The 13,905-nt window shown below is 45.3% G+C and overlaps 1 long non-coding RNA gene across 1 annotated transcript in view; it reads left to right on the forward strand.

The window, feature by feature from the left end:
* The window catches only part of LOC143784921 (uncharacterized), a 38,779-nt gene extending 25,169 nt beyond the window's left edge, over window positions 1-13,610 (forward strand). Inside the window, exons 3-4 of the long non-coding RNA XR_013217911.1 lie at window positions 10,727-10,850; window positions 13,439-13,610. This is a non-coding gene — a long non-coding RNA (uncharacterized LOC143784921). The remainder of the gene's footprint in view (window positions 1-10,726; window positions 10,851-13,438) is intronic.
* Window positions 13,611-13,905: the final 295 nt, after the last annotated feature.

Consider the following 13,905-nt stretch of genomic DNA (forward strand, 5'->3'; position numbering starts at 1 on the left):
TGTGCACCATTTGGCGGTGACCGCTGAAAAGGCACTAGAGCATATGCAATGCGATCGTGTTTTGTCTAGAGGCGAACGTCAGAATTACAGGCGCAAAAATGGGTTGTGCTTCTACTGTGGAGATCCAGCTCATGTTATATCTGCATGCTCTAAACGTATAAATAAGGTTGATAAAAAGGTTGATAAATCTTTTTCTACAGGTACCTTGCAGTCAAAATTTCTTTTGTCCGTGACATTGATTTGTACCTTATCATCTGTTACTGTGAATGCTTATGTGGATTCTGGCGCCGCTCTGAGTCTCATGGATTGGTCCTTTGCCAAGCGTTGTGGGTTTGATTTGGAGCCGTTGGAAGTTTCTATTCCCCTGAAGGGTATTGATTCTACACCTTTGGCTAGCAATAAACCACAATATTGGACACAAGTGACTATGCGTCTTACCCCAGACCATCAGGAGATTATTCGTTTCCTTGTGTTATACAACCTACATGATGTCTTAGTGCTTGGATTACCATGGTTACAGATTCATAATCCCGTCTTGGACTGGAAATCTATGTCTGTGTTGAGCTGGGGATGTCGGGGTATTCATGGGGATACACCTTTGGTTCCCATTTCTTCATCTACTCCCTCTGAGATCCCAGCATTTCTGTCAGATTTTTATGATGTCTTTCAAGAGCCTAAAATTGATTCTCTCCCTCCTCACAGAGAGTGTGACTGCGCTATTGAATTGATCCCCGGTAGTAAATTTCCTAAGGGTCGCTTGTTTAATTTGTCTGTACCTGAACATACTGCTATGCGGGAGTATATTAGAGAATCTTTGGAAAAGGGTCATATTCGCCCCTCGTTGTCTCCACTAGGGGCAGGATTTTTCTTTGTGGGTAAAAAGGATGGTTCATTGAGACCTTGTATCGACTATCGACTTCTGAATAAGATTACAGTTAAATACCAGTACCCGTTACCTTTACTGACTGATCTGTTTGCTCGCATAAAGGGGGCTAAGTGGTTCACTAAGATCGATCTACGTGGTGCGTATAATTTGGTGCGGATTAAGCAGGGGGATGAGTGGAAGACCGCATTTAATACGCCTGAAGGCCATTTCGAGTATTTGGTAATGCCTTTCGGTCTCGCGAATGCTCCTTCCGTTTTTCAGTCCTTTATGCACGATATTTTCCGTGAATATCTGGATAAGTTTATGATTGTGTATTTCGATGATATTCTTGTTTTTTCGGAGGACTGGGAATCTCATGTTCAACAAGTCAGGAGAGTTTTTCAGGTTTTGCGAGCTAATTCTCTTTTTGTAAAGGGCTCAAAGTGTAGTTTTGGAGTTCAGAGAATTTCCTTTCTGGGATATATTTTTTCCCCTTCATCTATGGAGATGGACCCTGTCAAGGTTCAGGCTATTTGTGATTGGATACAACCTACTTCTTTGAAGAGTCTGCAGAAGTTCTTGGGTTTTGCTAATTTCTATCGCCGATTTATAGCGGGTTTTTCTGCCATTGCTAAACCTTTGACTGATTTGACCAAAAAGGGTGCTGATGTTGCTAATTGGTCCTCTGCGGCTGTGGAGGCCTTTCAGGAGCTTAAGCGCCGCTTTTCTTCCGCTCCTGTGTTGCGCCAGCCTGATGTGTTGCTTCCGTTCCAGGTTGAAGTAGATGCTTCGGAGATCGGAGCAGGTGCAGTTTTGTCGCAGAAAGATGCTGACTGCTCAGTGATGAGACCATGTGCGTTTTTCTCCCGAAAGTTTTCGCCCGCTGAGCGAAATTATGATGTGGGAAATCGGGAACTTCTGGCCATGAAGTGGGCGTTTGAGGAGTGGCGTCATTGGCTTGAGGGTGCTAGACACCAGGTGGTGGTCCTCACTGACCACAAGAATCTAATTTATCTTGAGTCGGCCAGGCGTCTGAATCCTAGACAGGCGCGCTGGTCGTTGTTTTTCTCCCGATTTAACTTTGTGGTATCATATCTGCCTGGGTCTAAGAATGTGAAGGCGGATGCCCTCTCTAGGAGTTTTGAGCCTGACTCGCCGGGTGATTCCGAACCTACCGGCATCCTGAAGGATGGGGTGATATTGTCAGCTGTCTCCCCAGACCTGCGGCGTTCTTTGCAGGAGTTTCAGGTGGATAGGCCTGATCGCTGTCCGCCTGGTAGACTGTTTGTCCCTGATGATTGGACCAGTAGAGTTATCTCGGAGGTTCATTCTTCCGCGTTGACAGGTCATCCTGGAATTTTTGGCACCAGGGATTTGGTGTCTAGGTCCTTCTGGTGGCCTTCTTTGTCTCGAGATGTGCGCATGTTTGTGCAGTCTTGTGATGTTTGTGCTCGGGCCAAGCCCTGCTGTTCTAGGGCTAGTGGGTTGTTGTTGCCCTTGCCTATTCCTAAGAGGCCTTGGACGCACATCTCTATGGACTTTATTTCTGACCTTCCGGTTTCTCGTAGGATGTCTGTCATCTGGGTGATTTGTGACCGTTTTTCCAAAATGGTTCATTTGGTACCTTTGCCCAAATTGCCCTCCTCCTCTGAGTTGGTTCCTCTATTTTTTCAGAATGTGGTGCGTTTGCATGGTATTCCTGAGAATATAGTGTCTGACAGGGGTACTCAGTTTGTGTCTAGATTTTGGCGGACGTTCTGTGCCAGGATGGGCATCGACTTGTCTATTTCGTCTGCATTCCATCCTCAGACTAATGGCCAGACTGAGCGTACTAATCAGACCTTGGAGACTTACTTGAGGTGTTTTGTGTCCGCTGATCAGGATGATTGGCTTGACTTTTTGCCATTGGCAGAGTTTGCCCTTAACAATCGGGCCAGTTCTGCCACTTTGGTTTCTCCATTTTTTTGTAATTCAGGGTTTCACCCTCGGTTTTCGTCCGGTCAATTGGAGTCTTCGGATTGTCCTGGAGTGGATGCTGTGGTTGATAGGATGCATCGGATTTGGGGACAGGTTGTGGACAATCTGAAGTTGTCCCAGGAGAAGACTCAACAGTTCACTAATCGTCATCGGCGTATTGGTCCTCGTCTTTGTGTTGGGGACCTGGTGTGGCTGTCTTCTCGATTTGTTCCTATGAAGGTCTCGTCTCCTAAGTTTAAGCCTCGGTTTATCGGCCCTTATAGGATTCTGGAGGTTCTTAATCCTGTGTCCTTTCGTTTGGACCTCCCAGCATCTTTTACTATCCATAATGTTTTCCATCGGTCATTATTGCGGAGGTATGAGGTACCGGTTGTTCCTTCTGCTGATCCACCTGCTCCTGTGTTGGTTGAGGGTGAATTGGAGTATGTGGTGGAAAAAATCTTGGACTCCCGTGTTTCCAGACGGAAACTTCAGTATCTGGTTAAGTGGAAAGGTTATGGCCAGGAGGATAATTCTTGGGTGACAGCATCTGATGTTCATGCTCCCGATTTGGTTCGTGCATTTCATAGTGCTCATCCAGATCGCCCTGGTGGTTCTGGTGAGGGTTCGGTGCCTCCTCCTTAAGGGGGGGGTACTGTTGTGAATTCAGTTTGTGGGCTCCCCCGGTGGTCTGTTATGGTAGTGCCTCTTATGTGCCTTCCTCCATCTCTGATTACTTGTCGCCACCCTTTAGGGGAGTTTCCTATTTAAGGCTGCTTGGCTGTTAGTCTTATGCCGGCCAACAATGTATCAGTAGCATTCTGTTGCATTCTCCTGCCTCAAGTTCCAGTTCAGCTAAGTTGAATTTCGTTTCTTGTTAATGCTATTTTTGTCCAGCTATCTGCAATGTGACTCTTCAGTGCTGGAAGCTCTTGTGGACGGAAATCACTACTCCAGTGGCATGAGTTGTCACTGGAGTTTAAAGTAATTTCTGGATGGTGTTTTTTGAGTAGTGTTTTTTAAGTTGACCGTGAAGTAACTCTTTCCTGTCCTTCTGCTATCTAGTAAGCGGACCTCACTGTGCTAAATCTGCTGTTCATCCTACGTATGTCATTTCCTCTGAACTCACCGTCAATATCTGTGGGGGGCTACTATCACCTTTTGGGGTTCATCACTGGAGGTAAGGCAGGCCTGTGTATTCCTCTTATAGGGGTAGTTAGATCTCCGGCTGGCGCGTGGTGTCTAGGGCATCGTAGGTACATCCCCTGGCTACTTCCAGTGTTGTGTCAGGTTCAGGTCACGGTCAACTTAGTTTCCATCACCCGAGAGCTAGTCCGTTTGTTATTTTTTCCCCCTGCCATTGGGGTATCATAACAGTGTGGCCACCATCCTCCCCTGACCTCAACCCTATAGAGAACCTTTGGATTATCATCAAGCAAAAGATCTATGAGGGTGGGAAGCAGTTCACATCAAAACAGCAGCTCTGGGAGGCTATTCTGACTTCATGCAAAGAAATACAAGCAGAAGCTCTCCAAAAACTCACAAGTTCAAAGGATGCAAGAATTGTGAAGGTGATCTCAAAGAAAGGTTCCTATGTTAACATGTAACTTGGCCTGTTAGGATGTTTTAGAGTTAAATAGCTTTTTTGTCCAGTGAATGTGACCTCCTAATGCTGCAAATTCCACAAATGAGCATTTTCAGTTCTTTAAAACATATCAAATGTTTAGAAATCCTACTGTGCATAACAATTTGGTACAGTGCATTTTGAGTTTTTATTCCTGCCTATTTTAAATACTCTTTCTGATAGCACACTAGCTGCTGGGCAAGCAAGCTCCTGCAATGCATATTCGGCCAATTCAGGCCAGGTGTCTATTTTGGATGCCCAGTAATCAAAGGGGAATGACGGTTGAGGGAGAACATCGACAATGGCGGAAAAATAGTTAGTAACCATACTGGACAAATGTCTCCTTTCACTTTGAATTGATGCTGCAGTACCTGTCGTGTCTGCGGTCATTGCGAAATCACTCCACAACCTGGTCAGAAAACCCCTCTGTCCAACGCCACTTCTGATTTGTGAACCTCTAACACCTCTGCCCTGTTGCCCCCTGCAGCTCGTGTGAAAACCATCACCGGCGCTGTGTGCTGGGAATGCCTGAATCAAACGGTCTACAAGAGTTGCTTGTTTGGTTGCCAATATTTGTTCAAGGTTCTCATGTGGCATGATATTTTGCAATTTGCCTTTATAGCGAGGATCAAGGAGGCAGGCCAACCAGTAATCGTCATCGGTCATCATTTTAATAATGCGTGGGTCCCTTTTGAGGATACGCAAGGCATAATCCGCCATGTGTGCCAATGTTCCAGTTGTCAAATCTGTGCATGTGTTGGGTTGAGGAGCACTTTCGGGCAAATCAACGTCACTTGTCTTCCTCAAAAAAACAGAACCCAGCCTTGCAACGCCAGCAGTTTCTGTTGCCCCCTGAGAAGCTTCCTCATCCAAAAAATATTCATCCCCATCATCCTCCTCTTCGCCCGCCACCTCGTCCTGTTGACTTCCCTGAGCAGACAATGGCTGACTGTCATCTAAGCTTCCCTCGTCCTCAGCTGCAGACGCCTGCTCCTTAATGTGCGTCAAACTTTGCATCAGCAGACGCATTAGGGGGATGCTCATACTTATTATGGCGTTGTCTGCACTAACCAGCCGTGTGCATTCCTCAAAACACTGAAGGACTTGACACAGGTCTTGTAGCTTCGACCACTGCACACCTGACAACTCCATGTCTGCCATCCAACTGCCTGCCCGTGTATGTGTATCCTCCCAAATACATAACAGCACGCCTCTGTTCGCACAGTCTCTGAAGCATGTGCAGTGTGGAGTTCCACCTTGTTGCAACGTCGATGATTAGGCAATGCTGGGGAAGTTGCAAAGACCGCTGATGGTTCTGTATACGGCTGGAGTGTACGGGCGAACGGCGAATGTGCGAGCAAAGTCTGCACACTCTCAGGAGCAGGTCGGGTAACCCCGGATAACTTTTCAGAAAGCACTGCACCACCAGGTTTAAGGTGTGAGCCAGGCAAGGAATGTGTTCAGTTGTGAAAGGGCTATGGCAGCCATAAAGTTCCTTCTGTTATGACTCACTACCTTGCCTGCCTCAAGATGTACAGTGCCCAGCCATGACTGAGTTTCTTGCTGCAAGAACTCGGACAGTACTTCGGTAAGGTGTGTCTGTTGTCCCCCAAACACTTCATTGCTAATACAGCCTGCTGACGCTTGCCACTAGCTGTTCCATAATGGGACACCTCATGTGCAACAGTGGCAGCTGCGGATGGACTGGTCGTGCGACTGCGGTCTGTGGACGAGCTCTCACTTCTGCTGGAGGACGAGGAGGAGGAGGGGTACGAACGCCTACAGCCAACTGTTTCCTAGACCGTGGGCTAGGAAGAACTGTCCCAATATTGCTGTCCCCTGTGGACCCTGCATCCACCACATTAACCCAGTGTGCAGTGATGGAGACGTAACACCCCTGGCCATGCCTACTGGTCCATGCATCTGTTGTCAGGTGCACCTTTCTACTCACAGATTGCCTGAGTGCATGGACAATGCGGTCTTTTACATGCTTGTGGAGGGCTGGGATGGCTTTTCTCGAAAAGAAGTGTCGACTGGGTAGCTCGTAGCATGGTACAGCGTAGTCCATCAGGGCTTTGAAAGCTTCGGTTTCAACTAACCGGTAGGGCATCATCTCTAACGAGATTAGTCTAGCAATGTGGGCGTTCAAACCCTGTGTACGCGGATACGAGGATGAGTACTTCCTTTTCCTAACGAGAGTCTCATGTAGGGTGAGCTGGACTGGAGAGCTGCATAGGGTGGAACTAGCGGGGGTGTCGGTGGACATGGCAGACTGAGAGAGTGTTGGTGATGGTATTCTTGCTGTTGCCCTACATACAGTGTTTCCTACCACGAACCTGGTGATTCCCTGACGGCTTTGGCCTTGCGACGAAACCGCCACATTTACTGCAGGTGGTGTGGTAAACGGTGGGCTTACAGTGAGGGAAGGGATGTAGCGTTGCTGACTAGCTTCATTGCGAGAGGGTGCTACAACGTTAAGGGACGTTTGGTAGTTAGTCCAGGCTTGCAAGTGCATGGTGGTTAAATGTCTATGCATGCAACTTGTATTTAGATTTTTAACATTCTGACCTCTGCTGAAGGTCCTTGAGCATTTCTTACAGATGACTTTGCACTGATCATTTGGATCTTGGTTAAAAAAATGCCAGACTGCACTCTTCCTACTATCGGATACCTTTTCAGGCATTGCACACTGAGCTACTTTAACCGGATGGCCACGCTGTCCTACAACTGGTTTTAGTTTTGCCACACGTTTTTGACCAGATACGGGCCTGCCAGATGGAACCTGTTGTGATGTTGATGCCTCCTGCGGCTCCTCCTCCTCCGCTTCAGAGCTACTGCTGCCTGCACCCTGTTCCCCCAATGGCTGCCAATCGGGGTCAACAACTGTGTCATCTATGACCTCCTCTTCTATGTCCTGGGCATCTTCCTGTGGGTCACCGTGTAAGCCGGTGCTATAGTGTTCGTGATGGGGCTTAATAGTGTCATCAGGGTCAGATTCTGGATCAGTACACTGCGAGGGCAATGTTCTGATCTGAGTCAAAGGAACAGCATAATAATCTGGCTGTGCATCTGTGCACTCCATGTCCGATTCATCTTGTAATGGGCATGGCCTGTTAACAATTTCACTTTCTAACCCAGGAATGGTATGTGTAAATAGCTCCATGGAGTAACCTGTTGTGTCGCCTGAAGTATCCTTCTCTGTTGTTCTGGGTGAAGAACACAAAGAAGCGACTTGTCCCTGACCAGGAACATCCACTGACTGCTTTTACATTTGGTACTTTCCGAGGAGGAGGCGAAAGAGCTAGAGGCAGAGTCAGCAATGAAAGCCAAAACTTGTTTCTGCTGCTCCGGCTTTAAAAGCAGTTTTCCTACTCCCAGAAAAGGGAGCCTTCGAGGCCTTGTGTAGCCAGACGATGCCGCTGGCTCAACAACTTGAGCCTTAGGTGCTATTTTGCTTTTCCCACTACCACCAGATGCTCCACCACCACCATCATTACCAGCTGGCAATGACCGCCCACGGCCACGACCTCTTCCACCAGACTTCCTCATTCTTGGAAAAATTTAACCAAACTAACAACCATTATGTGGTCCTGTACAAGCAGGTAGAAGGTGTACGTAAACTTGTTGTGAATTTAAATCTCCCTTTTTTATGTGTGGGAGAATGCTGGAAAAAATGGGGCCCACTGTATTACACTACACAGTTTGATTGGCAGAAAGAGGCTGGCAGATATGCCACGAACAGGACTGACGCACGCAGATGCACACACTGGCAATAGAAATCTCACTCTTTATGTGTGGGAGAATGCAGGGAACAATCAGGCCCACTGGATTACACTACACAGTTTGATTGGCAGAAAGAGGCTGGCAGATATGCCACTAACAGGACTGATGCAGATGCACACACTGTCAATAGAAATTTCCCTCTTTATGTGTGGGAGAATGCAGGATTTAATCAGGCCCACTATGTCACAGTATAGTTTCTGTGGCAAAAAATGAATGACAGATACCACAGACAGCACTGGCACAGATGCACAGATTTGGCAAGATTATTCTCCCTTTATTTAAATTTTTTTTTATATGGGAGACAAGTGATTTAATCAGGCCCACTATATCACAGTATAGTTTCTGTGGCACAAAATGAAAGACAGATACCACAGACAGCACAAGCACAGATGCACTGATTGGCAATATAAATCTCCCTTTTTAGGTGTGGGACAGTGCAGAAAAATACAGGCCCACTGTTTTACACTACACAGTTTCAGGGGCTGAAAGTGGCTGGAAGATAATAATAATAAAAAAAAAGGGACTGTACTACAATCACTATCTCCCTACAATAATCTCTGAAAAGTATGGCAGGCAGCAATAAAAAGGACTGCTGCACACAAAAAATGAGGACAAACAAACAAGATAGCTGTGCAGAAAGGAAGGAGCAACAGGATTTGTGCTTTTAAAAAAGCAGTTGGTTTGCACAGCGGCGTACACACAGCAATGCAGCTATCAGGGAGCCTTATAAGCTACAGAGCTGTTGCACAGAAATCTTGCCTCCACTGTCCCTGCAAAGAAAAGGTGGTGTTGGACAGTGGAAATCGCTACAGCACAAGCGGTTTTGGGGTTAATGGACCCTGCCTAACGCTCTCCCTGCTTCTGACGAAGCTGCAGCAACCTCTCCCTATGCTCAGATCAGCAGCAGTAAGATGGCGGTCGGCGGGAACGCCCCTTTATAGCCCCTGTGAAGCCGCAGAAAACAAGCCAATCACTGCCATGCCCTTCTCTAAGATGGTGGGGACCAGGACCTATGTCATCACGCTGCCCACACTCTGCGTGCAGCTTCATTGGCTGAGAAATGGCGCTTTAAGCATCATATGAAACGCGACTTTGGCACAAAGATCGCGTACCGCATGGCCGATCCCATGCTGGGATCTGGTCGGGTTTCATGAAACCCGACTTTGCCAAAAGTTGGCGACTTATGAAAATGACCGATCCGTTTCGCTCAACCCTAGTTACCTAGCGTATAAATGCTGCTGTTTTCCTGAATTTGGCGATGTTTTTCTTTTGTTCCTGCTCCTCTCCGTTCCCGAGATACGGCCCCATCTTCCTTGTCTATAAATTTGTCTTTTGGCCAAGTGTGCATGAAAGAGGAGGTCACATCTCAGGAATGTAGAGGAGCAGGAACGAAAGAAAAGCAATGCTGGATTCAGGAGAACAGCGGCATTTACACCAGGTAACAAAATTCCAAATTTTTGGCATGTGACAGGTCCAGTGTAAACTGGTATCACATCCCTTGTAGCTACAGATCCACTTCCTATCACTTTCTCCACTCATCTGCTAAACTTTGAGATCTTAAGGCTTTTCTTGACATTGGGTCATGACCCTCAAACATATGGAAGACCTCCAAAATGATTCCATTACTGGAAAATATATTTGCGTTAACCAGAATTTATTGTGCAGAACATCTAGTCAGATTTAAAGTAATTACATTTTGTGATCATCATTTATTGAATGGTCAGACACCAGCAATGAATGTCTGGAGGACACTTCAGAACATCTACCTTGGATGGACTCTCGGTTCCTAGATTTCTAAAACTTGGACTCCATATCCATTAATAAACTACTTATCCATCAAGAGTCCTCCTCCTCTCAATGCTCGGTGACAAAACTACATTTTAAGATTAGCCTTTGGGTCACAAGCCTTGAGTCGTTTGTAAAATTAGCTTTAGGTCTAAATTTCAAGAAGATTGCACTTCTCGTAAATGGTGGCTCTGGAGTCCATATGGTTCCAGGAGCTTCTCGGCCTACTTTTTAGGATGTTTTAACAAGTTTTCTTCTTAAGGAAGCCAGATAACTCCACTTCTTGATTTATGGGGGTGGTAGAACATATTTCTCACGAGAGTTTTAGCCACTTTCTTTGCTCTCACTCAGCAATTTTCAGAACTTTCACAGCAATGGAAAAAATGTGCTCAAACGCGTCCATCACTCAATTACTGAGAGCGCGCATCGGGGTCCTCTTCTAGAAATGGATGCAGATGGTACAAAACAATTACACATAAGGTTTCTGCCACTCAAAGTCACACCCTGCTAATCAGTTATGCTGGGAAATGGGGCGATGATGTGACAACTTCCTATCGATTTACACTATGTAGAGAGGCAGGTTGTCAACACTTGCACATGGAGCGGCTGATGCTTTAGTACTAGGGCTCAGTATCTTAGGAACATTGTTAATCCTGTGACAGAAATCAGAGTGTCGATGGAGTTCCCCTTTAATAAAGTCATTATTATTGCAGCTGGCAGCAGTAAGGACCTGAAGTTCTCCTTATGGACATGTGGAAACCACCAGGGTTACTGTCGTCGCTACTGCTTTACCCATGAGAGCTCCGTAGGGGCATTTGGTTGTCCTCGAAAATTCAGGTAGCGTAAAGTTTTCCTGGTGCTTGGAGCGGTCGCAATATTTTCTTGTAAATTAGGTCCACACTTTTTTTTTACAGTCATTTTTCTGTCTTATCTTTTTGTCTTTGTCTAGTAGATTATTCATCTTTAACTGCACAAAATAAAATCTTGATAGCAAGAGTTTATAACTTATTATCTTCCTTCTTCTGAGCTTTTTATAGCCAATTTATGACTATAGGATGGTTGGACTGAACTTTGTAGAAATAAATCAGCCAAAAGGAGCTTAGAGGACGGAAGGTAAGTGTTAAACTCTCCCATCAGAAGCCGCTCACTGATGGATTCTCAGTTAACTCAATGCTAAATTTAAAGGGATAGCCAAAAAATTTTTGAAGGCTTCTTTCTCCTTTAAAGGGAGCCTGTCATTAACTAGTGGCATGTAGGTAAAGGGGCTTTAATCCTGATTAAATCCTATATTCGCACAAAGAAATCTGCAAGGTAAGGATTTTCTCAGCAGCAACGTGTCTTTACATACATGAAATTAGTTTGGGGTATAGAAATCCCGATTTCCAATTCTCTTTAAATGCATATACAGTGGGGCAAAAAAGTATTTAGTCAGTCAGCAATAGTGCAAGTTCCACCACTTAAAAAGATGAGAGGCGTCTGTAATTTACATCATAGGTAGACCTCAACTATGGGAGACAAACTGAGAAAAAAAAATACAGAAAATCACATTGTCTGTTTTTTTAACATTTTATTTGCATATTATGGTGAAAAATAAGTATTTGGTCAGAAACAAACAATCAAGATTTCTGGCTCTCACAGACCTGTAACTTCTTCTTTAAGAGTCTCCTCTTTCCTCCACTCATTACCTGTAGTAATGGCGCCTGTTTAAACTTGTTATCAGTATAAAAAGACACCTGTGCACACCCTCAAACAGTCTGACTCCAAACTCCACTATGGTGAAGACCAAAGAGCTGTCAAAGGACACCAGAAACAAAATTGTAGCCCTGCACCAGGCTGGGAAGACTGAATCTGCAATAGCCAACCAGCTTGGAGTGATGAAATCAACAGTGGGAGCAATAATTAGAAAATGGAAGACATTCAAGACCACTGATAATCTCCCTCGATCTGGGGCTCCACGCAAAATCCCACCCCGTGGGGTCAGAATGATCACAAGAACGGTGAGCAAAAATCCCAGAACCACGCGGGGGGACCTAGTGAATGACCTGCAGAGAGCTGGGACCAATGTAACAAGGCCTACCATAAGTAACACACTACGCCACCATGGACTCAGATCCTGCAGTGCCAGACGTGTCCCACTGCTTAAGCCAGTACATGTCCGGGCCCGTCTGAAGTTTGCTAGAGAGCATTTGGATGATCCAGAGGAGTTTTGGGAGAATGTCCTATGGTCTGATGAAACCAAACTGGAACTGTTTGGTAGAAACACAACTTGTCGTGTTTGGAGGAAAAAGAATACTGAGTTGCATCCATCAAACACCATACCTACTGTAAAGCATAGTGGTGGAAACATCATGCTTTGGGGCTGTTTCTCTGCAAAGGGGCCAGGACGACTGATCCAGGTACATGAAAGAATGAATGGGGCCATGTATCGTGAGATTTTGAGTGCAAACCTCCTTCCATCAGCAAGGGCATTGAAGATGAAACGTGGCTGGGTCTTTCAACATGACAATGATCCAAAGCACACCGCCAGGGCAACGAAGGAGTGGCTTCGTAAGAAGCATTACAAGGTCCTGGAGTGGCCTAGCCAGTCTCCAGATCTCAACCCTATAGAAAACCTTTGGAGGGAGTTGAAAGTCCGTGTTGCCAAGCGAAAAGCCAAAAACATCACTGCTCTAGAGGAGATCTGCATGGAGGAATGGGCCAACATACCAACAACAGTGTGTGGCAACCTTGTGAAGACTTACAGAAAACGTTTGACCTCTGTCATTGCCAACAAAGGATATATTACAAAGTATTGAGATGAAATTTTGTTTCTGACCAAATACTTATTTTCCACCATAATATGCAAATAAAATGTTAAAAAAACAGACAATGTGATTTTCTGGATTTTTTTTCTCAGTTTGTCTCCCATAGTTGAGGTCTACCTATGATGTAAATTACAGACGCCTCTCATCTTTTTAAGTGGTGGAACTTGCACTATTGCTGACTGACTAAATACTTTTTTGCCCCACTGTATTTTGGGCTTTCAATTGTTTTGTTTTTCAATTGAGTTTCATCGAAAATTTAGCATAGAATTAACTGAGAATCTGTGATCGAGCTGCTTCTTATAGGATAGTTTAACACTTATGTTACAGTTCCCTTTAAAAGGAGAAACACTTTTTTTAAAAAAACAACATTTTTTCCCTTAAAACTTTACATATGATCGGAAACCTCCTTAAATCTGCATAAAATCTACTCAATTTCTTAAAAGAACAGTCTAAGAAAAAAGTTTTTGGAGTCAATATATTCCCTACAGAGACAGAAAACTGTCTGGATAGGGATACACCAATCAGGACAGTAGAAAATCTGAGTGCCCGCCCCCAAGGGATCTGTAATGGGGTCTGACAATCGTTATACTGTTCTTTGATCAGAATTCTCTGCTCTTCCAGATGTTGCATCCCCGGGACTTAAATCTTCCTTGTTGAGACTGAGGATCGCCTACAAGTTGCGGGTCCAATCATAAAAATGGCCTGACGGTTACAGAAAGAAAATGCAGCAGAAGCCTTCCAATCCCTCAACAATGTGAACGAGATACTGAAGTAATAAAATTTATTTATTAGAAATCTGTGTATCCGGTTGGCAGGTCCGTCTTTTTTATGCATGGTCTTGTCCCTGGCCAACATGATTTCCCTACGAAAAAAGGATCTGCTGAGGACGAAGTCACCTTAATGGAGAGTGCTCAGTATCGGGCAGTATGAGACCAGGTGTCCGGTGCTGCTCACTGGCCAGAAGTATTCAGTGCTGGGAGTTTCTGCTGGGAGAGGGGCAGAGGAAGCTTTATCAGCCGTAGTCTCAGATTTCATTAGTGAAGGTTCCGATGTGTCAATGTGAAAAAAGAAATGTCTCTGACTTGCAC

This window comes from Ranitomeya variabilis, chromosome 7 (assembly GCF_051348905.1).
Source record: "Ranitomeya variabilis isolate aRanVar5 chromosome 7, aRanVar5.hap1, whole genome shotgun sequence".
NCBI classification, from domain to species: Eukaryota; Metazoa; Chordata; class Amphibia; order Anura; family Dendrobatidae; genus Ranitomeya; species Ranitomeya variabilis.